Source organism: Fringilla coelebs, assembly GCF_963513975.1.
Source record: "Fringilla coelebs genome assembly, chromosome: 3".
Classification (NCBI taxonomy): domain Eukaryota; kingdom Metazoa; phylum Chordata; class Aves; order Passeriformes; family Fringillidae; genus Fringilla; species Fringilla coelebs.
Window position 1 is genome coordinate 42,792,809 of NC_140030.1, and position 23,633 is coordinate 42,816,441.

The window sequence follows — 23,633 nt, forward strand, 5'->3', positions numbered from 1 at the left end:
TCTTTCACCGGTGGGATTTAAATACTCTGTGTTATGCAACTAAATCTTAAGCAATCTTTTCTGATTTAGTGCTTTGTCGTGGTTTTCATTATATTTCTTCCTTTACAGAGGAAGTAGCGCTAGTGAGAAACATGTCCCATATCATATCTTCCCACCTTTATACTGCTAACACTAAAAGTTGATATGAATTTAATTCAGATACATTTTAACATTTGAATTTTTTCATCACTGTAAAACTATAAGACCAAATGTCAATGTTTCCGTGCATTTCTTAAGATGTTGGAATACTTTGAGAAGCCAGTTAAAACTCTTCCTTAAAAACAGATACAGTCAATGTGGAAAGAAAAGTTACTGTAATTGCATTGCATTTAATATTTACTTGATATTTCCTTATGTGTGATACAATATAACATAGACATATTACATTTAAAAATTGATGAAAAAAAAAAATCAAACCTTCTAAAAAACCATAAAGCTTTTCATAGCTAACAGTTATGTGTGTCACTTAGTAAGAAGGTAAAAATAATGCTGTATTATATTGACTAAAAGAGCAGTTTGTATTTGCCCAGTTATTGTCATCAGGAAATTTCAAGTTTGAGAAAATATCTAAAACAGATATTTAAATCTGTGCAATCAGTGAACTGGACCACAGACAAGCCCTCTTCTCCTCTGTATGAGTATAAACCTGGAAAAGCCCCTCAGCTTCATTACTGCTATTTGTGATAAATAACTGTGACATTTAAAGGAAGGGAGGATCTATGAATTTTAAATATTTGCACTGAAAACACATTAACAAGAGTCATCTGGATTTAGGACATAAAAAAATTAGCAGCGGGAAGCAAAAAAATGTAACAGTCCAGTATTTATACCGTGCCTACAGTTAGTGGTTTGGGGTTTTTTTCTTTTTCTTTCTTTTACTTTTTTTTTTTTTTTTGGTTTGGTTTTTTTTCCTTTTTTTTTTTCTTTTTTTTTTTTTTTTTTTTTTTTGGAAAAGGAAAATCAATAATACCTCCCAGGTCTCTGAAGCACTTTAACAGCTGGAGACTGAGAGTTTCAAGAAAGGGGGAAAAAAAGCCTCAAAGAAGTAGAATGCCTTGAAGTATAATTGAAGTTTTGCTCATTAAGGGCAAACCTGTGAAGATTTGACATTTCATCAAGTTTTAGCCAGAGTTCCTAAGGAAATAGGTCTGAAAAAAGTTGTACAGAGAACTGAGCTTTCCTTTGCAGTGTTACCTTTTGACACAAACCTCAGTCTCTCCAGTTTCAATAAGTCAATATTGCAATTTAGAGCTTTTCAGCCAACCTGTTGACCAAGAAGAGCATAAGTTAAAGGAAGTTGCACTGTAGTACTCATAAACAGATTCTAGATATTGTCATTGTTCTAAGTACTTTGCTGATTTTCCTCTCTGGACAGGCTCTGACTCTTTGGCACAGGTCTGCTAAGGACTAAAAGCTGAGCAAAACTACTCCAAAATGGAGTGAGTCTAAAAAAAAAAGAAAACACTTGAGAGCAAATAATGTAAAAGGTCATTGAGAAACATTACTCTTTCTGTCTTTATATACTGAATTTCAGTAAAGTCAGCAAAACCATCTCATTTCAAATGTATCAGACTATAACTGTCTGTGAAAATTTACACTAAATTGTCAGCCCAAGGGATATATATACAGTTCTCTTTCCCACCCCATGATAATGTCTCTGTCACAACAACATAATGTTTTTATCCACTGGATTTTATCTGTATCCTTTTTGTGGACAGCAGCCCACCTTTGCAACATTTCTCCACTGGCTGTTTTCTCATAGGTTGTTGTAATTATTTCCCATTGTCTCCTCTTCTGCATACCCACATTTCCAAGTTTTAGTAGTTACAGGATGGTGATTGTGAGTCCTTGAATATTTGCCTACAGTTTTTATGAAATTACCAACATCTGTGCTATTAAGTTTTCTCGGATTTATTGCTGGTTAAAGATATTTATCTCACATAATGAGTAACTAGGAGCAAGGTATTATATACCCACAGCTTCCAAGAAGATTCACATCTTGTATAATTTTTCTAAATATCCAAAGAGTGTGGTGAGTGTTAAGGAAACTTCCATGTCTGACCATCCAGGAGCCACTCTGGCAGTCACATTCACACCACCTGAGCTGGGACAGAAGCCCCTCTGCAGCCACACCCCCCCCACACTTACACAGTCAGACCAGATTTCATCACCAGCTCGACCCCAGCTTTCCCACAGCACTCTCAGACATCCAGATCCTTAAAGTAATTTAATCATAGTGCAATAATGTAATAAAAGAGCAACAGCTCAGGATGGTGCCTGCAGCAAGGGACCCAGAACAAAGGAATTCCTGGGCTTTTATTCCCTGACAGTCTAAGCACAGGGAAGTTCCCAGCCTCTTGCATGGGACTCCTGTCCACTCAGAGCTCAACTTTCAGTTTGTGTATGGAGCATCCTGCACTGAATATATTCAACTGTGACAAACCACTACCATGTATAATATTCTAGAAATTGAAATACCATCAAAAAACTGAGAAAGTAAATTCAGTCTTTATTGAGCTGCAATACCCTCAGGTTGGTGATTTACAAATAAAAGCTTCATCAACAGTAACAAAACTTTACCAAGTCCCTTGATACAGTTTTAATATTTTGAGAAGTAGGTTTACTTGCAGGATGTGAATTTATTAAATTGACATCTAAGCTATTTTGGAACAAGAAAGGAAGTCAACTATACAGCCCGCTCTAAAATATGTCCAGTGATCAAGGGTCTTTATTTTCGCCATTAAGTCAATTATTACCTTTCAGACAATTTCTGGAGACTTTCATGCTATCAGGCAGTGAAATAGCTATTTTCAAAACCTCATGGGGAACAATACTGATAAGTTTCACTCATCCAAGGAGAGATGATTCTGTGTAATAATTTTGAATTTGATGTTTGTGCAATAGATTAAAGAAGAATCCAGACATATAAACTGTAATCTGAATCCTTTGGTCCTGGAATCTAATGTGAAGGATTTAGAGATGAGTTTATGTTTGCTATTGAAAATGCTATTTTGTTAAAAAATACTTAGTGGAGTCTATCATCTCCATCAAGAAGATACTCTGTTTTGAATATCCCAGTGCTAAGACAAGGACTTGCAGTGTTTCTGTGCTCACTACAACCTCACTGTATAAATCAAAATAACTAGAACAAAAAAGCTCTCAAAGATATCCCATAAATTGCATGTCAAAGGTCTGACATGGTGAAACTATTGCATATCTTCAAGTGGTCTGCACATCAAATCTAGATGTAGGCATTCCCTATGTGTTCAAAATATATTAGGTATAGCATAAAGTCTCTGATGATATGCCTAACCAGCTGTGTGCTTGGACCTTCCAAAGCATTCAAGAAAGCCCTGGGACACTTTCTAAATCAATACTTTCCCCTGAAAGAGTCAGACCTAATTCAAACATTGTGTAACTTCAGATATCTTTTTATCCAAGTTCAAGAGTACCAATTACATGTATTCCAGATAGTTCTTTTCATGGTCTAGCAAAACATCTGAGAATACCTCTTTCCTGCACAGGGCACTTCTACTCCATATGCAGAGGTATAATATTGAAATGACTGCTGTCATAAAGCAAGAAGGACACAGATTGAAAACCACCAATCATATGGGCAGTCATATTAGGAATGTACTCTTTTGATTTGGACCAGCCTTAAGTTTTTATCTGTTCTTTGCCACTGTAATACTATTTCTTTCTCTATCATTTTATTTCATCTGCCTCAGTATTACTTTTTGTTTTCCAAAGGCACTTCTTTCTAGAAGTACCTTTTAGAGATCATAACGTGTTAACATGGAAATGTTTGGGTAGTGAGAGGTACACAGGCCTAGATTCTGTAGGAAAAAAAGCCCTCTGAGCAACAGCAGTTGCAGCTGGAGAAGAGAGGAGTCAGAATATGTGAGAGAAATAGCTCTGCAGACAGCAAGGTCAGTGAAGACAGAGGCAGAGGAGGTGATCCAGGTGCTGGAGCAGAGACTGCCCTGCAGCCTGTGGCAAAGACTGTGATGAGATCTGTTATGCCCCTGCAGCCCATGGAGGTCCAGGGGGAGCAGGACCCCACACAAGAGCAAGTAGATGCTCAAAGAGGACTGTGACCCTGCGGGAAGTCTGTGCTGGAGCAGTCTTCTGGCAGGATCTGTTGACCCATGGAAGGAGTGGGTCACCTAATGCTCTTCTAAGACTAACCCTCTCATAATATTACAGATGGTCTAGAAGACTTAAAAAAATACTTCTTTACCAAAGCCAGAAAATATTAAACATCTTGCTCATTTCTCTCCATACTGAATTATAGTATTATCATCAAGAAGTTTCACAGAAGATTAGCAAATTTTTGGTAGAATTTGATAAAATATTTTTCTGGTTTTATTTGACTAATTTCTGCTTTCTGGGATACTAATACAGAGTTAATTACTCATTATAGACCATAGCAAGTCTTGTATCCAGGAATTGTCTTTAAAAAGTGCAGAAACTCAAAAATTTAAAGTATTTTCCTACAGATGTCTAGAATTTCGTGTATTCTGTGAGTGCCAGCTGAGTCATTTAATCAGCCATCCCAGCCATAGATTTGGGTAACTTAAAGCTTTTAATATCAGAACATAATATCCTCAGTCCTGCAATCTTAAGTTCATGCTTAGACCCTTACAGTGTAGAACCTAATAGGTTTCTTCTAGTTTCCAGATCTCTTTGCATTTTTCTGTATAGCTAAACCTGAGAAGAAATAGGACCACCTACAGTAGAAGGTGGAAAAAGATGACAAAATAACCAGTGTTGTCATTTAATATGTTTCAGAGTATCATTTGTCTCTGACTACAAGTTTGAGAAAAAGTGTCAGCAACAGTTTGACATCTGCAAAATGTTTAAAGGATATAAAATAAACTTATTGTCAGCAGAGGACAAAATAATTCCTTAGCACCCCTCACTTATATTCATACATTTTTTTTTATAATAAGAGTAGATATGATGCAAATACGTTTTAAGGGGTGCTAAATGCCAATTAGAAATAAAATATTTAACTTTGTAGCATTCCTGAAGTAGACCCTACAATTTTTTACAGCTTTTGGGGGTTTTAGATAAAGATAGATAGATAGATAGATAGATAGATAGATAGATAGATAGATAGATAGATATACACATACACACACACATGCTCACATACATATATATATATATATATATATATATATATATATACACATATATACACTCTTTTTTCCCCCAGAGAAAATATTGTATCTATACAATTTGTTCCATCAAAACAAAAGGTTGCTTCATTAGTGTTCCAGTAAATGTTGAATCCAGAACTTGTTGAGATCCAGAGATAAATGGGATAAATGTTTACCTTACAAATGGCCATATTGCAAATCTGTGACATATATATAAACCAAACCACCTTATACTAGCCCCTTAAATCTCAGGTATTAAATTTCAATTGATTTACAGTTGATTTACAAAGGCAAATAAATAGTTGCGAAGAGAAGAGTAAATATTGATTAGACATTGGAGGTGCCACTGAAAGATGAAGTTCTTCCTGCAAGTTGTAACTCCTGAAAACATATCTGGCTTCATTTGTTTACTATATGCAGATCTATATGCAGATCTTGCTCATGAGTTTGTGTTTGTGTGTGTGTGTGTGTGTGTGTGTGTGTGTGTGTGTGTGATGGCACTCACTTTGCTGAGACCTGGAGCTGAGCGGGCGTCTGATATCACCTGTTTCTGCGTACGTGGGCGAAAGGGAATTAAGCTGCCTGTTAGAGAGGGAGCATCTGGCATCATCTGCAAAGGGGAGAGCTCAAGCTGTTGAAACCATCTGTGGAGAGGAGAGAGATGCACAGAGAGATGCAAGATTCAGAGATGAGCATAAAGTACCAAAACTGAAAAGCTGTATTCTTAAATAGAAAACCTGCTCCAAATAAGTTGTTAATGATTGATAATTTTTGGAAGCTGATGGAAAGAGAGGGTGAAGTTTCCCTAGTGACAGAGCCATCCATCTCTGCAGGACATCAAATATCAGGACTCTACACAAATCCTCTGTATGGGGAACATTGGAAATTCACAGAGGTCCATGAGTTGCAAAAAGAAAAGCCTTCTGACTTTTATTTTTGAGGTGAAAATACAGACATGCCAATCATCAACATCCATTTCCAAGTCCCATTCAGGCTCCCAATCTCTGCTATTGAAATTGGTGCTGCTGAGTTCTTTATGCATATCTGTAAGCAAGGAAATTTTGCCTCCTCTTTCTTAGTCCCTTGTCTTTCTTCAACAAATCTAATTTCTAGGTGGGTTAATACACATCACTGTGGTGTTCATTGCTTCAAAGAGCAAACTCACTAATCCTCATTGGAGCTCTCATTTTAAGCAAGATCCTGTCACTTTTAAAACCTCCAAGGATTATTCCCACCTCATCTGCACTTGTGTATACACATTAAGGGTGAAGATTTCCACTGCCATGCTGGTTGGAATCCTGGCTTCTGATTACCTGTTTATTGCATTTTTCACACAAACAATGCCATTTTTCCTGTTCCCACTTCTGTGTGGAAACAACTTTCAAAAATCCTCACTTCTACTTTAAATCTTTCCTTTGAGCTTGTCTTTGTGGCAATGATAGAAACCACTTGTCAGTGATTAGCCAGCTGGTGTGACCACTGCTTACTGCACTGGTTACAGCTGTCTTACTGCTATTTCTCTGTTTCCTCTCCATCTGTCTTATCCACCTGCTGTCTCTCATTTCAAACTTAAATTTAAGCTCCCTGGACAAACACTCTCAATTTGTGATGCTTGTACAGTGCCTATCACAGTGTGTCCTTAGCTATAGAGTCTCCTTCCACAGAAACTAATATGCAATAAGCTCTCTGAGAAAGAGGGAAGATGCAGGTTCTGCATCTCACGGTGAATTTACACCATCTGTTCACTGATACGGAAACCTGAGCAAATTTAAACTCTGCTAGTTGTCTTGGCAAATTATCTGGGAAGTAAGATGAAATAGCATATTTTTAGTTCCAGACTGTTGTGACTGGACCCTAGCAAAGCCTGAATGGGGGTGTCTATGCAGCAGTGGAAAAGGTAAATTTGGGAGTATACCTGTTGAAGGAAGGACAAAATCTATACTATAGCACACATACTCATATAAGATGCATGATATTGTGTGCAATATTGTACACAATACCAAAGTGCAAACACCCTGTTTTCACTTAAATGCCATTTGCTTTTCACCTGGCCATAGAATAGGCTGAGTAATAAATAGTCAGAGTATCTCAAAGAATAGAAAGTGGAAACTGTGAAGTTGTTTCAGTTTCACCACTCCAAATTTTTATTCTGATATTTGGTGGCAGTGTCCAATTTTAGAGGTACTTAAGGGGTTTCATTCATTTACAGATTTTTTTAAAAAAATTATATTACTATTATTATTATTATGCCTACTAATCCTACTAATGTTATGAGGATATCTTTCTTTCCTAGGAGGCTTTCCTAATTATAACCAGGTCTAATTCAAATGCTATGCAACACCATATAAAAATCCTAATTCAAAAACAGTTCAATAATTTCTATTTATTGTAGAATCACATAAACCAATATGTATGGTTGGGAAGGCACATCTTTGACAAAATTCTGTGTGATATTGGGGAAAACTAGCTGTATAACATTAAATTTCCTATTGCCTAAAGGCAAATTTGTCCGCTTAAGTTTAGAGAAATTCCATTTACCTTGTTTGTAAATTTGCAGCTATGTAAGAATGAAACATCATTCTTTAAAGCATTATTCAAGTGCTTGGTACTTGCTTTGGACATCTACAGCTTGCACATAAAAGAAGTAGGCTGGAATAAAATAGGGCTGTGAATTTGAGGTACAAAACCTAAACTGCCAGTCTCTGCACAGATTGTCTTATCCTGTTTTATGGTTGTCTGCCAAAAGCTTATTTATTTTATATTGAAAATTTCTCAGATTCTGTCCTTAATGTACCTTCTTAAACTTCAGATATGTGTAATTCAACAGTGACAGATCTAGCAAAGATATATTATGACTGAGTGGAAACTCATGAGCATTATTATTAAGATTTAAAATTATAATATTTTCTTCTCTGCTTTTATTCCTGATTTCCATGTTATCTTTTCTGAATTGATAACTTTATTTACATAGTGCTAGAAAGAAAGATAAATTAAGAATCCAGTCCTGAAGTTTACATAAGTGTAGTGAAAAATAATCAGATAAGACAACATACAAAAACAATAGAACAGCTGAAAATTCAGCAAGCCAATGAAGCATCAAACTGCCTCTCCCCACTAAAGACCACCCAGGACAAAAGCTTCAGAAATTCTTGGATTATGGCTGTGAACATTTCTTGGCACCTGTTCCCTGGAGCACTTTCTGAATATAAATGTATCCTAGAAGCAACCAGATTCCCTTCATTGCTTTCCTCCTCTCTTTGTTCCCTTCCTCCTCTTCCCTTGCCTTCCATGCAAAAAAATCAGACACCACAGACTGAAGTGAAGGAGTGAAGTGGTCCAAGAGATCCCCTGACATGGTTGATTAGGAAACTGCAACCCTCAGGCACTCCACAGTTTGCCCCAGCAGGTAACAATAAATTGGTACACCAGGGATTAATAAATGGCAAAATAAGAACTACAGGCAGAAAACTGATTTGCAAATTCGCAAGAGAACTGAGAAATATTTTATGGCAACTTTTTCTTTTTTTTAAACATTGAGGAATTTGCTGTTAAAAGAAACTCCTTGGTGAAACAATAAATTATCTTATTTAACCTAAGCTACTTTTATCATGCCTGTATTTTGATCTGCTGGAAGGCACTGAGATAAATGCAAAACTATTTTGATTAAATTACTTTTTATAGTATTGTGGTTTTATCTTGGCCAACAATTCAGCCTCACAAAGACTCCAGTGAGACAGAGGAGAAAATGAGGAGTCAAAAAGTGAGAAAACTCAAAGTGGGTTGAGGCACAGATAGTTTAACAGGTAAAGAAAAGGCATACATGGCAGTGAAGAAAAAGAAAGAATTCATTCACCACTTCCCATGGGCAGGCCCAGCCTCATTGTTGTTGGGATGGAATGGCTCTGTGCAAGCACTGCTCAATAAGAGTGAAAACATCCCTGTGTTACCAACACTGTTACCAGCACAAATCCAAACCACAGCCCCAAAACAGCTACTGTGGGAGGAAGGAAGGGAATTTTTGTCAGGGAGTGTAGTAATAGAACAAGACATAATTGCTTTAAACTGAAGTATTTAGATTAGACATAGGAAGAAAATCTTCACTTTGGGTATGGTGAGACGCTGGAACAGGTTGCATAGACAAGCTGGAGATGCCCCATCCCTTGAAGTGTTGAAGCTCTGCACAATCTCATCTAGTGAAATGTCTCCCTGCCCATGGCAGCAGGGTTGTAAGTAGGTGATATCTGAGGGTCCTTTTAACCCAAGCCATTCTATGACTATTCTACTCTATTTGAGTATTAAAGTCCTGAGTATTTAAGGCTAATAATTATTTATTGGTATCTAGATTTAAAGGTTTAGACCATTCCCTGCCAACGCAAGTTTTCTGGGGTTTGGGTTTTATCCTGTGTTAACTTGAAATTTCATAATATTGATGATTTTACTGGCAAAATATTTGTTGGTCTCAGTTACTTTTCATTTTAGATACCATAACAAATCTGAACATGTAAGCCAAAGTGTAGTTTCTCTCTGTCTGCTTCCCTTATGTCCTTTAAGAAATTATGCATCCCTTTCTGACATTTAAGGATACTGGCAGAGAAAGTTAATTTCTCCTAAGCTGGAAGGGAATTTGCACCAGGAGTATAATTACACAAATTAAATTTGCATAAATCTCAAAAATAAAACACACTATTTTCCCATCAACTTAAGCATATATTCTAAACACCTAAAATGTTCAGGTTCACAGTATTTTATTTGTGCCCTGTGGGTGAGAGAACTATTACTTATCTCCAAGAGTCAAGTCTGAATCTAATTAATTACAGCTGCTAATTTGTGTGATTGCTACCTTTACTCAGATAGTGGTCAAAACTCCGTGATAACTACTGCCATCCAGAATGCAGCTGCCAAGCAGTGAAAGTTGTTTTAATTTCTGTAGTAGTTAATATTTCTTCTTTTACACTAGTGCAGCCTCCTTTTTTAATGTCTTTAATAAGCAGGATGATTAAAAAGTCTGTAGCGTCTCTGATTAATCTACACTTTTTCATTACTTTCTAGCACTGTTTGTTTTCTCTATGTTCTGCACCAACAAACTTAATTTCTCTTTTATTCTTTTTTAAGCAATTAAAAAAAAAATCCCTAATTTAATAATGTCTCTGAGAGCTCTGTGTTTCTGATTTGGGGTTATTTCAAAGTCATTAATTTGCTAAATTAATGTAGGTGGAAAGCACTAAATCTAGTGGTATTTTTTTACAATCTTCTTCAGATAGTAAACCTACTGCGTGGCACATTAATTAAATATAGGGTAAATTGATCCAGGATATCTTAGTTCTCAGGAATCTAATGTTTGAAAGAAATAGACAGGCACTGTGCTTCCCATGAGCTATTTCTATACATGGATACAGTCAATGCCTTCAGTAAGCAGAGCAGATTTCACGGGGTTTACAATATTCAGAAAGCTCCTTCTAGTTTTTCTTTATTGCCAAAACCAGGAACCAGAACACAGTACTTTCATTCTTGTGCCTGGTTGCTCTGACAGTATCTTCATCCAGGATCTCTCACAAAACACTACTGCAGAAGTCTATTTGCTGTTTTGAGATGGAGATTAATAAACAGTTGAGCCTGCGTTTTAGCATGCAGTACATCATATGATTTGGTCTTAGAGCAGTATAAAAACATCACAATGATAAAAAAAAGGATTTTTATTACTCTCCAAGGACATTTCAACTGTGATATCAAGAATGTTGGGTGAAACAGTCCATTGTCTGGTTTTGTTGGTGTTTTCTTTCCAGGTATATAGTGTTTAGAAATAAAATTCATGTTTCGGTAATTTATAATGTTGAACTAAAGACCTGCAAGCCTTCCATATTTTGTAGATATACAGAAATAAGTAATGTTTGTAGTTTGTTAGTTTGGGGGTTTTGAGTTTTTTTTTTTTTTGCTTGTTTTGGGGTTTTTGTTATGGATTTTTTTCTCCTTTTGTTGTTGTTTTTTGAGTGTTTTGTTGGTTTTTTTTTTGGTTTTTTTTTCCTAATTTTGTAACATTTTTCACCAGGTCCACCCTCCAGTCCACTTTCCCGGGGAAAAAAAAAAAAAACAAACAAAAAACCCCAAGAGAAGAACACTGAAGAGCAATCAGATGACTAAATGAAGTTCCTTTCTGAAGTGGAGCTACTTCAGATTGTGTTTATATATTTATGCAATTGCAACCACTGCCATTTTTAGTTTCTTAACTTTATATACTTTATACTTTGCAATCACAGACTTTTTTCTTTATTTTGTTTATAACTGTCTACGTTTTTTTTTTTTTAAATTTATTTATTTAGTTACTTTTGCTAAATATTAGGCTATTATTCCCCTATGCCCATGTCCTTATTAGGTGAAAACCCCAACAATATAAAATCACTGAAATAACCTCTTTTTATCTTAGGTCAAGACATCTAATATGAGAAATAAATTTCTGACTAAAGAAGACAGTACAATAAAATTTTAATCTATAGCTAGCTTGTCTGTCTGATTGCCAGAAGGACATGTGGGTTTGTTTTTTATGGTTTTTCTAAAGGGAAAATAGAAAGACAAAAAAAGAAAGAAGAAAAATTGAAAAAAAAAAAGAAAAAGAAAAAAGGGAAAAGAAAAACGTGGGGAAAAAAAAGGGGAAAAGAAAGAGGAAAATTGAATTAAGTAAATTCATAGATGTTCTTCACTCTGCAGTTAACGATAAAAGGACCTTGATCATAAAAGCTTCGCTACAGACATATAGTGTTAATTATATGACTTTTGGAAGAGGATAACAGCTTCTGTGAAGAGGAATAAGCCTCAAAGTTTTGCCACAGAGTAAAAAATTCAAGAATGGATTCTATGGAGCAATCATATTCAAAAGGTATTCTTCGCAAGTTGATACCATCTACCTCAAACATTGCTTGAGGAAGGTTATTTGTCTGACTTGTATTTAAAAATGCATAGATAATTGGAATTAACATACTCATAAAATAAAGCAAATAAACCAAGAGTTTTATTTTGGTTTTGCACAGTATTTGAGATTTTTACATTTAATGATAATTCTATATCCATGTCATCACTAAAACTGTTATTTATATAGTTTCTGGTAATTTATATTATTAGTGTAGCCAGGTCAGTAAATAATTACTCCTTTTCATTTATCTATATACTCCCTAATTTTTGCTTTCCTCGAATACCATTGTATCTATCAAATTATGATGTAGTTATGGCTAGAACCAAAATTAATTTTCAGATTTTCCCACCTCTTTATTCACATTTCTTTTCTCTGAGAAGTAGAACTATCTGATAGAAAATAAAACACTTGAGGTTTGAAAGCACTGCTTAAAGTCAGTGTGAACTTTTGCATCTGTATTTGTTTAAAAAATAGAAAAAATTATTAAGACCTAAATGGAATCAGATATCTTGTGGGACTATAAATTGTTTGCAGCTTGCTTTTACAAACAACATCCCTGGTAAGCTTGTGTGCTGTTTAAAAAAAGATGTATTTTACAAATTGAACATATTTTTTGGAGTACTGGAACACAGAGTGCATCTACAGAGGAGCCCTCTGCCTGAATAAGAGGTTATTCCAGCTCTCTGATGTAAAGTAAAATTAAAATTACAGTTAGAATGAGTCCCAGACGTAGGAGCAAAGACAGCCTGGAGCAATTATTTTTCCCACACTGTTACTGCCTTTCAGAAGGTTTCAATACACAATACCACTGAATGAGAAATGCTACATTTCCTATGCAAATCGATGTTTTAACATCAGAGCAGCTGTCCTATTCCGGGGAATAACCTTATCTTGACCAGCTAGTAACCCCCCTGCTGTAACATGGGTACTTTGATAAACACAAGTTAGTCTCACCATCCTTTGATTTTTTGCTCATTCTCTCCAGCATAGATAAACATATCTACATATACATACATATAGATATGTAACATATGTGAAACAATCAGCAATGAGACTAGTCAGTTATTGCTGGTTTTAGCAAATGTAGGATAAACTCAGGAGTGTTTCATGACAGGTTAACTCATATACAGAAGAGTAATGACGTGTTTGAAGAAAGAAGGTACAGAAATACACCAAAACCACCTATATTCCCTCTTGAAGATATATTCTAATTCTTGGGCAAAGTCATAATGATCCAAAAGGAACCTTAAAAATATTGGTAGGTAGATCTTTTCTGACTACATACAATAGCAGATAAATATCAAATCCTTAAATTAAGCAGTAGAAATCTATGATTAGTGTTTAAGGCAGTAGTATCTGTCTGACAGAAGGGTGAAGTACATTCTTTGTCCTATTATGTGCACAAGTTCATGCTTTCTCATCTAGCTGACATGGTCTGGATATTGATGTACAGTTTGAAGTTTTAGCTGAAAGAAATAGGATAAAGATCAAAATGGAAATTATATAAAAAATACACTCTTGTAGATTTTATTGGAACAATATTTTTTAATTAGCTTAGTCATTAATCTTCTCACGTCCCAGGTTTTGTGAGGTCAGCTTAGGTAAATTAGAGGGACAGTGAAAAAAAGGAATTAATTGAAAAAGTTTCTGAGACTATTTCACTTGATCAAAAGCACTTTTAGAAACTTGGGTCTAGAAATATGTTGAAAATAATTATATTATGATAAGGTATTATTATAAAATGATGGATATTATTATAATGGCACAGAGCTATAGATCCTTTCAGGCTGAGATATATATTGAGGTAGATCTAGATGTAGAGATAGATAGACAGATGATAAAGTAATAACTCCCATAGCAAGGCGCCTTCAGAAGAACTGAAATAAAGTATCAGCCATATAAAGATAGGAGTTCCACATTAGGAGAAAAACTAATGCCAAAGCAACATAAGAAATGTGAAAAAGAAGAGAGACCTGCCTAAATCAGCATTCTGGAATTACCTCTTCAGTGACAGTGATCTTCCTCACAAGTACATTCTCACAGCTGATTCCAAGTGGAGAGTGTGAAAGACATAAGAAATGCTTTAGTTGGTGACTATTATGGCTCATCCAAAAAGTACAGCTTCAAGACAGAGAAGGTTGAGTTTCCCTTTGGTAGGGAACAAAAAAGTGGCAGAATGCTAGTAAAGAGAAAATTTTAAATGTTTGTGAAATTCTGAAACTGTGTCATGACCAGATTAAATTCTACAGTCAGCAAATTGCTCTGGGCTGAAAATGAGAGCATTTTATTCAAATATGTAATAGAAAATGTTTCTTATGTTTATACTGCTAGGTGTTTGGTCGCTACTAGCTGTATGTGGTACCAAGGGAAAATAAACACAGAATTCACATCTGGGGACTAATTGGACTAATCTGAAAAAAAACAAGTCTTGCTCCTTCTAAATGATTGCGTGAATAACCATACTTAAAAAAGAAGAAAGAAAAATAAGCTAAAGAAAAGGTTTTTACTTCCTGTAGTCACCCTCAATGGTGTTCAAAACTCAGAAGCACTCTTTTGTTTTTAACTGGGGTGGCACTACTTCTGGAAACATTTAATTTTATTGTCCTGAGCATCTTCTCAAATTTGCTTTTCTGAAATCTATGTAGTGGGACAAAAAGAAAATAAACAAGCAAAAGAAACATAAGGAATAAGAAATATTTTTTAAAAAAGGGAGTATTGCAAGAATATGACTAATTTAAAGGATTAATTTTATTATCTACCAGTAATTAATAAAATATGAAAATTTGACCCCCACAACAACATCCTCCATTGTCTAATTGTTCTTTATCATAAGTAAATGAAACTAAAAGTCTTTTGCATCACTCTATCTTTAAACTCTCTTCACACTGTGGTATTAGGGCCTCCACTTTTCCTGTAGGGAATGCTTTCTCTTTTCTATTTTCCAGCTAAGGCTCACTTTCTCTAATTCAGATTAGGACAAGAAAAGACAGAGATAGAAAAGTATAATTGACTTAATTTAGTTTAATTAACTGCAAGAGAATGGAGACAATTAGTTAATGCATCGTAATGAATTGAATTATGAAATGAATTTCTCCCACTGGGAGAAAATGATCCCTGCAAAAAAATAAACCAGCAGATTGCTTTTTCTTCAAGCTAGGTTGACCAATTCAAAGCAACTAGAATTCTGGAGATGTTCTCTGTGTTGGCATTCAATGTCTTGTAGGTGAAGCCTGCTTGGTGTGTTCTGGGGGAAGGTGGTGCCCTAAACTTACTGAATGTGGACAAATTCCTTATTTCTGGTAATTAATGTCAGCCTTAATTTAGCTTTTAATGTATAGAAGTCAGTAATTGTAGACCTGTGGCTCTAAGTGAGATCATGAAATATCTCTAAGTGAACCAGTGAAAGAAATTTATATTTTAAAGAAAACAAAAAACTCATCCAAGTTCTTTGAGAGCAACTTAACACTATGAAAAAAAAGGAGCCAATTTATGTATTACAATAAAAAAATATCAGTTGTATTGATCTTGACTGTTTAACCATGTTATTGAAAATTGAGATCTGCATCTGAGTGAGCTACCGGAATAACTCAAAAATAGCTTCATTTCGATTTTCTACGTTTTCCAAGAGAAGCAAGTTGGAATGTTTTAAGCACTATTAAATAATTTAAAACATATTTTAAATAATTGAAAAATTCCTGCTTTTTGAGTATATAAATAATTTTTCTGGGAAAAATCCATGAAATTTTGAGACTGTCTAATATTTTAAGTTTTGTCCTTTTTCTGAACTTTGCTTTTCTGAAAAATCCTGGTGAACAGAAGAAAAATATCTGGTTATATAAGTATAGTATTGTCTTTTTTTTTTCTTCTATTATTTAATGTATTTTAACCATTTAATGCAACAGAAAAAACAGATGAGGTCACAACATTACTTTCATAATGGGGTGCCAACTGAATTACTGTAAAACTACAAATCCTACATCAACTCAGAGTAAATATTAAATCTAATTTTTACTGCTAGGTACTAGCATTCATTTTGCCACAATCATCTTTTGCTTACTTCTTAAGCTACTATTCAAGTCCTCCAGTTGTATGTTGCTTGATGGTAGAGGATGATTTTGAGACTGAAAGAGTCAGTTTGTTTAAAAATACAGTGGATTTTTTATTTTGGGAGCACAAAACTTTTGCACGGTTGAATAGAATCTTTTATGAAATTCAAGACGCTGTAAAGATACTTGAGTGAGTTGAAAGGAAGGGAAAGGGAAATGCCTGAAAAATATATAATATATATAAAAATACCTGAAAAATTAATACCTGCTGGTTTACTCACTGCTTAAAAAGAGGACCTCTTTGCTCTTATTGTTTTCCATTGCTATGGGATGTAGACAACATTTTTAATACAACTTCATATATAATACTTCTTAAGTTTCAATTACTTTAATTGAAAAAATTATCATACTATCAGCATAATCATTGGAATGAAACTGAGAATCGATTTCATATTAAAGGGACTGTCACATTCATATCAACTACAGAGAAGTGGCACCCACCACAGGGTACCTACAGCACAGAACAAAACCAGTGTGATACCCTTACTAATGCCCTTAGAGACTGCTTTCTATTAATTTATCCAAAAAAATTGAGTCTGGAGCCACATCAGAAAAAGTTTTCTGCCTTTATGTATGAGATTAATTTCATATGGAGAGCAGAAAATGACATGTGAGGTTTGTAGAAAGTAACTCAAACCATTTCCACAAGAAATTATGAAACTTTGGTGAAGTGTGTTACATTGGGAGTTAGCTAGATGGTGCTAAAAGCTACTTATGTATTGCTTAGGCTAATGTGACCAAAGGCAACAGTATTCTAGGTCACAGGTGAGGATAAATGGAATTATTTTATTTGACTCGCATTTTGATTGTTGACATTGGTGGGAGGAGTAGGATTCCTTAAGTAAAACAAAATATCTTCAGTGTTTGAGACAGTGGAAAAATACAGCAACAAAAGAAACTGTTCTTTGCATAGATATTGTCAGCTGAGCAGTAAAAGACCTGAACATCTTTTGAGATTTCAGAGGAGATGTATAAAATGATAGCCATGAGGAGATAACGGCTTTCCCTATGTCTTAACTGCATAAATCTAATTTTGGTACTTAGGCATATAAGTTCATGTTCAGTTTTCTATCAAAAAAAGATATAGAGACAATCAAATTATCAAAAAAATCCTCCTGACCATCAAAGTCAGTGTGTTTTTCATAGGATTGACATGAGTGACACAAAAGAAGGAAAGAATGTTCAAAAAATTTGGAAAAAACTTTCTTTAGTTCAAATAAAAGTACATAGATGATAAAAATCAAAGGAAAGCTAAATATAAGTTAGCTATTATATTAAAATGAACCAAACCCAAATTAACCCCAAAAACAACAGCAAAATAGGATTCTCCCTACCTTTTAGTAATGCACACTGCTGTCATATTATAGCCACATATTTATAAGCACAAGACTATTGATGACAGGTACTAGACTTGGTGTGGTATAATCTCATCCCAGTCAAAACCTTCTACTTTGCAGAAGAGCATGCCTCAGCTGCATGTTCTTTTGCAAAACTTTGTTTCTAACCAGGACTATTACTGGTGTTGTCAGCAGTCAGTATTTGTTGTGCTCACGTTATCACTTAGACATTCTGCTCAAGATTCTTTAGTCTTAAACTAGCCAGACTTCTCAAGCAGAACAGAGTAAAAATCAATCAGTAGTACACTAAATAGTGTACTGCAGTTGAAACTTTCCTGCTATAGTGTCTTTCAGCAGAAAAAAAAATAATTATGATAGGGAAAATTGTGCATGAAATCTACGTGATAGAAGAAAATGGAAGTGTGAACTTATCCACCTAGGAAAAATTGAAACAGCTTAGGCAGAGATAATTCATTTCCACCTTCTTCTCTCCCTCAGAAGAGAGAGATTATTTGGATCAAACCAAAATGTTCACTTGGCATGGTCCTGATTATAGGAGAAGTTTGGATTTGATCTACTCTAAACTCTGTTCTCAGGAGCTGCAACAGTCTCTCATATGCCCTTACAGAGAGCTAAGCTTTTTCTTCTGGGAGAATATGTAGAAGACAGTGGGTGTGGCCACATCTTGTTGACAACTGCATTATTTCTCAGTAATGGATTGCCAAAAAAAGACCTAAGAGAATTAATTTTGTCCATTTGGATAGAATTTCTTGTTCAAAGTTTCACACCCAGTTTTTATCAGGGGAAAGGTGATTGTCTTGGCATGTGTATTTCAGCGTGCAGATTTCTGATCACCAATTATATTATGTTGGTTTAATTGAAATTCAGGTTTTTTCCTCACTATACTTTTTACTTATTCCAGAAAATGTTATATAAATGAATATTTTGCCAAAAAAGCCAGCATATCAAATTTTATAATTTACTTTAATTAATTTTTTTCCTTAAGGGAATGCAGAAATCCAAAGCAGTTCTCCTGTTGAGATTTACTTTAAACAGCTGTTTTCAATTCCAAACTTGTCTCTCTCACACGCACTCTCTCCTTTGCTTGCTCTTTTTTTTCTTCCTAGCATTTTTACTTTTCCTCTAAAAACAAAGTAGATAAAAGCTACACTATCCTGTGAAAGTAACATAAATTCCACTAATTGGATTTCTGGTCAGCTTTTATACATATGCAAACATGTAGTCCAAAAGAAAGAGCTTTTTATTTAGCAAAATTAGTATTAGGAATAGGTTCTTTAGTTAATTATGTGTTATATTACCAAACTTTACACATCAATTGATACCAGTAGCATCATTTAGTACCAGTATCTTTGATGTAGATATAATGTAGCTTGGAAATACAGTCTGAATTTACTGAGAGCATACCTAATGATGTCACAGTGAGAACAGGTCTAGTATTCATTTGAAGATCAGTAATTTCTGACTTAATCTTCTGAAAGCGTCCTTTGGCTTTTCAGTTACATTGAGCAAGAAACTACTGGAACAGATTTCGGCAAGATGGCTTCCATTTTATTTACAAGGAAATTCTAGTCATGACAAGAAGCTTCACCACTGAATGGGGTTATAAAAATACAAGATTTATGTAAATCCTAAACTCATTCCTATTGCCCTATTCCTTCAAAGAACAGGTATTGCTCTATTGAAGTTTCTGCAAGTTCAGCAGAGACCTCCCACTACTGCAGGCGAATCAGGAATACATGAAAAGATTTCAAGTATCATCACTTAAACTATGGAAACTTTTTTCCTACTTTTTCAGTTCTTTTTCCCAACACAGTCAAAGTTGAGAGAACAGATCATCATGACAATTCCTAGACTGTCAATTTTGCAATTCAAGATATGCAAATAAAACTGTCTTTGTGGTTATATTTTCCCTTTCTAATCAAAAGACAGAAGCGTATCTCTCTTTTCAACATTTAATGTTTCCAGGAAAGCAAAAGCATGGGGATTCTTCTCCCCATTCACCACTGAATGAGAATATGCAGCTCCTTGAGCAGGAGCATTAGATTGTAGTCTTATACTTTTGCAAGAGGAAAAATCCTGTCTTTTTAGCTAGTAAGATGTGAATCCTCAGCCACACAATCTCTACTTAACAACACTGATCAGTCAGAGTGATTTTGGACCACCAATTCCACTCTTTTTCAAAAAAATCCACTATGTCTCAGGTAATTTCTAAGCTTCCTCAGTAGAATTTTAAACTACAGTAATTCTCATGCAGTTTAGAGAACCTAATCAAAATTCGTATTTGGCATGACAACACCCAACCCATGAGCAATTAGTTTTATTTTTCTGATCTGGAACACCGACAGTGATATCAGCTCCTCTCCATTTTCAGCTGAATGAGTGGTGTTTAACTGCTTAGTTCAGTTAGTAGGTTTAGTCTAGTGCTAGTGGTAACACGTATTTCAGCAGAGGCATTTGTTTTTCTCTAGTGGGTTGTGCAACTTGCTCTGCTCATGAAATTAGACTGCTGTCTACGCCTGAGAGAATTCATTTAAAGTTGGTTTGATTATGTCTAGACTGAACCACAGCCAGTGAAGCATAAAATGATTTCAGAAAAAGTTTTGACTTAATAGCTTTCTGGTGAAAATGTTTTCACAGTCACTTGGCCATGAACTAATTGCTGCATTAAAAAGGAGTCCCTGTCCTAGGCACATCAGGATTGTGAAGCCCATCAATTAATCTGAAACCTGCATGTCCATCTGACTGTGTATCAATAGAAGCAAATAGGAGAAACAAATTTCTATGGTGACCAGTAGGAAAAAAAAATATGTGAGGGTTTTGGGTTGTACCTGGCTAAAGACATTTTGATGTATGACAATTGTTAGACTAAAATATGTGGCAAAAAATAATGTGACAAAGGATAGATTCTGTTTGGAGTTCACACTTCAGTTCCCGAAGTCAGCTGATTCAGTTGTGAGAATTCCTATTAAATTTGTCTTTGGATTTTCTAGAGAGAAAAAAAGAAAAAAAAAAACTTCTAGAGAGCATTAATCTTACTTGCCCTGAACTATCAACACAATTTGCACATTTGCTTTAAAAATAGCCAGCACTTTGGAGTATATGTCAATTTGTTATTACTATGTGGTAGTTCAGACAATGATGCCAGATGTCTGGGTAACAAAGCATGAGCCTTATGAATATTTTAAGTGGAAAGAACAGAATGAGGACATTAAAATTTAGCTATACACACACGCTCTGTGTGTGGCCAAGGAGCTGGATAGAAACTTCTTCTCTTACAACAGGTGTTGCACCAGACACCACTGCTGCTCACAGGGTACCAGAACTAAGTTTAGAAATTCCTCTATTGCAATGGTTTCCAAGAAAAGATTCCTGAGAGAATTGGTTCACTCTCAGTAGATGAGGTATTATATAAAGGAAAAAAATCACTTTTATATCAGCAGGGGGATGAAAACTCATCAGCAATTTGATAGTTTGATAGTTTCAATGGATGGAAAAAAATTTCTGAAATTCAGGACACTCCTTTAGGTAACTTTTTAGACTTTGAGAAACATCTGTTTCCTTCTACAAGAATGAGGCCTCGTGGTTTCATGCATCTGTATGAAAAAAATAACTGAACCAAACAAAATAAAATTAAAAAATCCAAAACCAACCAAACAAAACCCCCAAAACCAAACCACCCCTCCCCAAAACAATGCCCCCCTTCAAAACCCCCCCAAAAAAATTCCCCAAACATGCTGTAGCCTGACAAGTTTCAAGGCAAGTTTCAAAATTTCAATTGCAATGTGTTTGTGGTTTGAAAACCACTTAACTGAGAAAGCAAAGGGTTATAATGACCATGGTTTTTTTACCCCAAAAATACTTTGCAGTGTAGGCTGATGAAAAGATCTCAATCAGCATGTCAGAACTATGTACAGAAATGTTTTATCAGTTCCAAATTTTTGCAGATGCTGAAGAAAAACAAAATAAAAATTTCTGACATTTTGCATTACATTCCAGGAGGTAGTTCAATTATCTCATCTTGGAAGAAAGATTTGCTGTTAATTCTAAGCAAGGGGTTATATCTTCTGGAGAGACACCTATTTATTATTCTCTCAATGTCAAAGACATAAATCTCAAGAAACATTTTTAATGAAAACAAACCAAAACCACTGCATTTATTTCCAGTTTCTGCTGTTAACCTATTTATTCAGATCATCTCACCTGTCCTTGTCCTCATTTTGTCAAAACATTCTGACACAAAGAGAATACCTTTGAGACACACCTGATGTTATGGAATTAGTTAAAGAAAGGTTGGTGGGTATTTACTTGTTATGTTCTTAGGGTGGAGGGATAAGCATGTACTCAGAATTTGCTTTCCAGGTGATCCTGAGCTTATTCTTTTCTCAAGAAATATTTTTACCATCAAGCTATTAAAACACACCACAAATTAGTGTGACAGGAATGTGCTGAACAAATGAGGAAGATCAGCTCTTATTTATGAGTAGGACTGTGCATATTAAATTTTTCTATTGTGGTAGACATTTGTGAGACAGAAAAATTATACAAACACCACAGAGCACTGCTAAACAAATTAATGAACTCATTCTGTCATTTTTTTGATAAAGGAGAGCACTAAGTGAGGTGGTGCTAGGGCCCTGAGTATCCTAGTAGATTATAATGGTCCTAACCACCTTTTCCTGGGACCCCTTCCCTTTCTCTCCACATGGGTGACTACTCCTGGTCAATTCAATGCCTCCTGTCCTGGTCTGAGATGTGCTGCACCTACACCTGTGCTCAGATGTCTTTCCTGCTCATGCTGAGATGGTTGGAATCACCTGAATCAGACTTCTCACCTTGCCTAGGCTGATGGTTTCTGTCCTGTTTTTGGTGCTCTCTTGCTGTCACCAGCTCTGTTCCACTCTCTCTGCCTTTGCTGCAGCACTACACCACGGCTCAGGCCATCAGTGGCTGAACCAGTGCTGCCTTCCCTCTAGAAACAACCCTGTTTCTGCTGCTCCCTGACGCATATCTAGATGTCAAGAAATTTTAAGTTTGAGATTGCTGTGTGTGTATTTCTCATACATCAAACTGACACAAATAATACTACCATAACTTAAACCTTGTTCACTTCAGGGAATCCATGTGGGATTATTGTTAAACTGGTGGTGTTCCATTTTGGGTTTTCTTCTTAATATTTTTTAAGAAGAGAAGAGAAGAGAAGAGAAGAGAAGAGAAGAGAAGAGAAGAGAAGAGAAGAGAAGAGAAGAGAAGAGAAGAGAAGAGAAGAGAAGAGAAGAGAAGAGAAGAGAAGAGAAGAGAAGAGAAGAGAAGAGAAGAGAGAAGAGAAGAGAAGAGAAGAGAAGAGAAGAGAAGAGAAGAGAAGAGAAGAGAAGAGAAGAGAAGAGAAGAGAAGAGAAGAGAAGAGAAGAGAAGAGAAGAGAAGAGAAGAGAAGAGAAGAGAAGAGAAGAGAAGAGAAACAAACAGAATAATTCATTTGGAAGGGACCCATAATGATGACCTCACCCAGCTGACTGACCAGTTCAGGATTGAGCAAACATAAGTGTGTTTTTAAGGGCATTGTCCTAATACTTCTTAGACATGGACTGTTTTGGGTCATTAACCACCTCTCCAGAAGATCTGTTCCAGTGTTGAATCACCTTCTTGGCAAAGAAATACTTCTTAATGTGCAGTCTGAACTTCCTGTGATGCAGCTGTGAACCACCTCCATGTGTCCTATCACTGGTTACCCAGGAGAAGAGCCCAGCATCTCCCTCTCCACCTCTTCTCCTCGGGAAGCTGTAGAGAGCATTGAGGTGGTTCCCCAGCCTCCTTGTCTCTGAGCATGACAAACTCAAAATCCCTAGCCACTCTCCAGGGAGCATTTTACCATCACTGTCACCAGCTTTCTTGTCCCCATTAGGATGCATTCAAGTACCTTAAATATTAAGTAAGAAAAAAAAAAAGACATCTTTTAAGAAAAACACAAATTTGTATTCCTTCTGATCATGCCTTCCATGTATTTTCCCTTCAAGTCTATCTATCAAATAAAACAAATTTCTTCATGGTGGTTGAAAAGCTCTA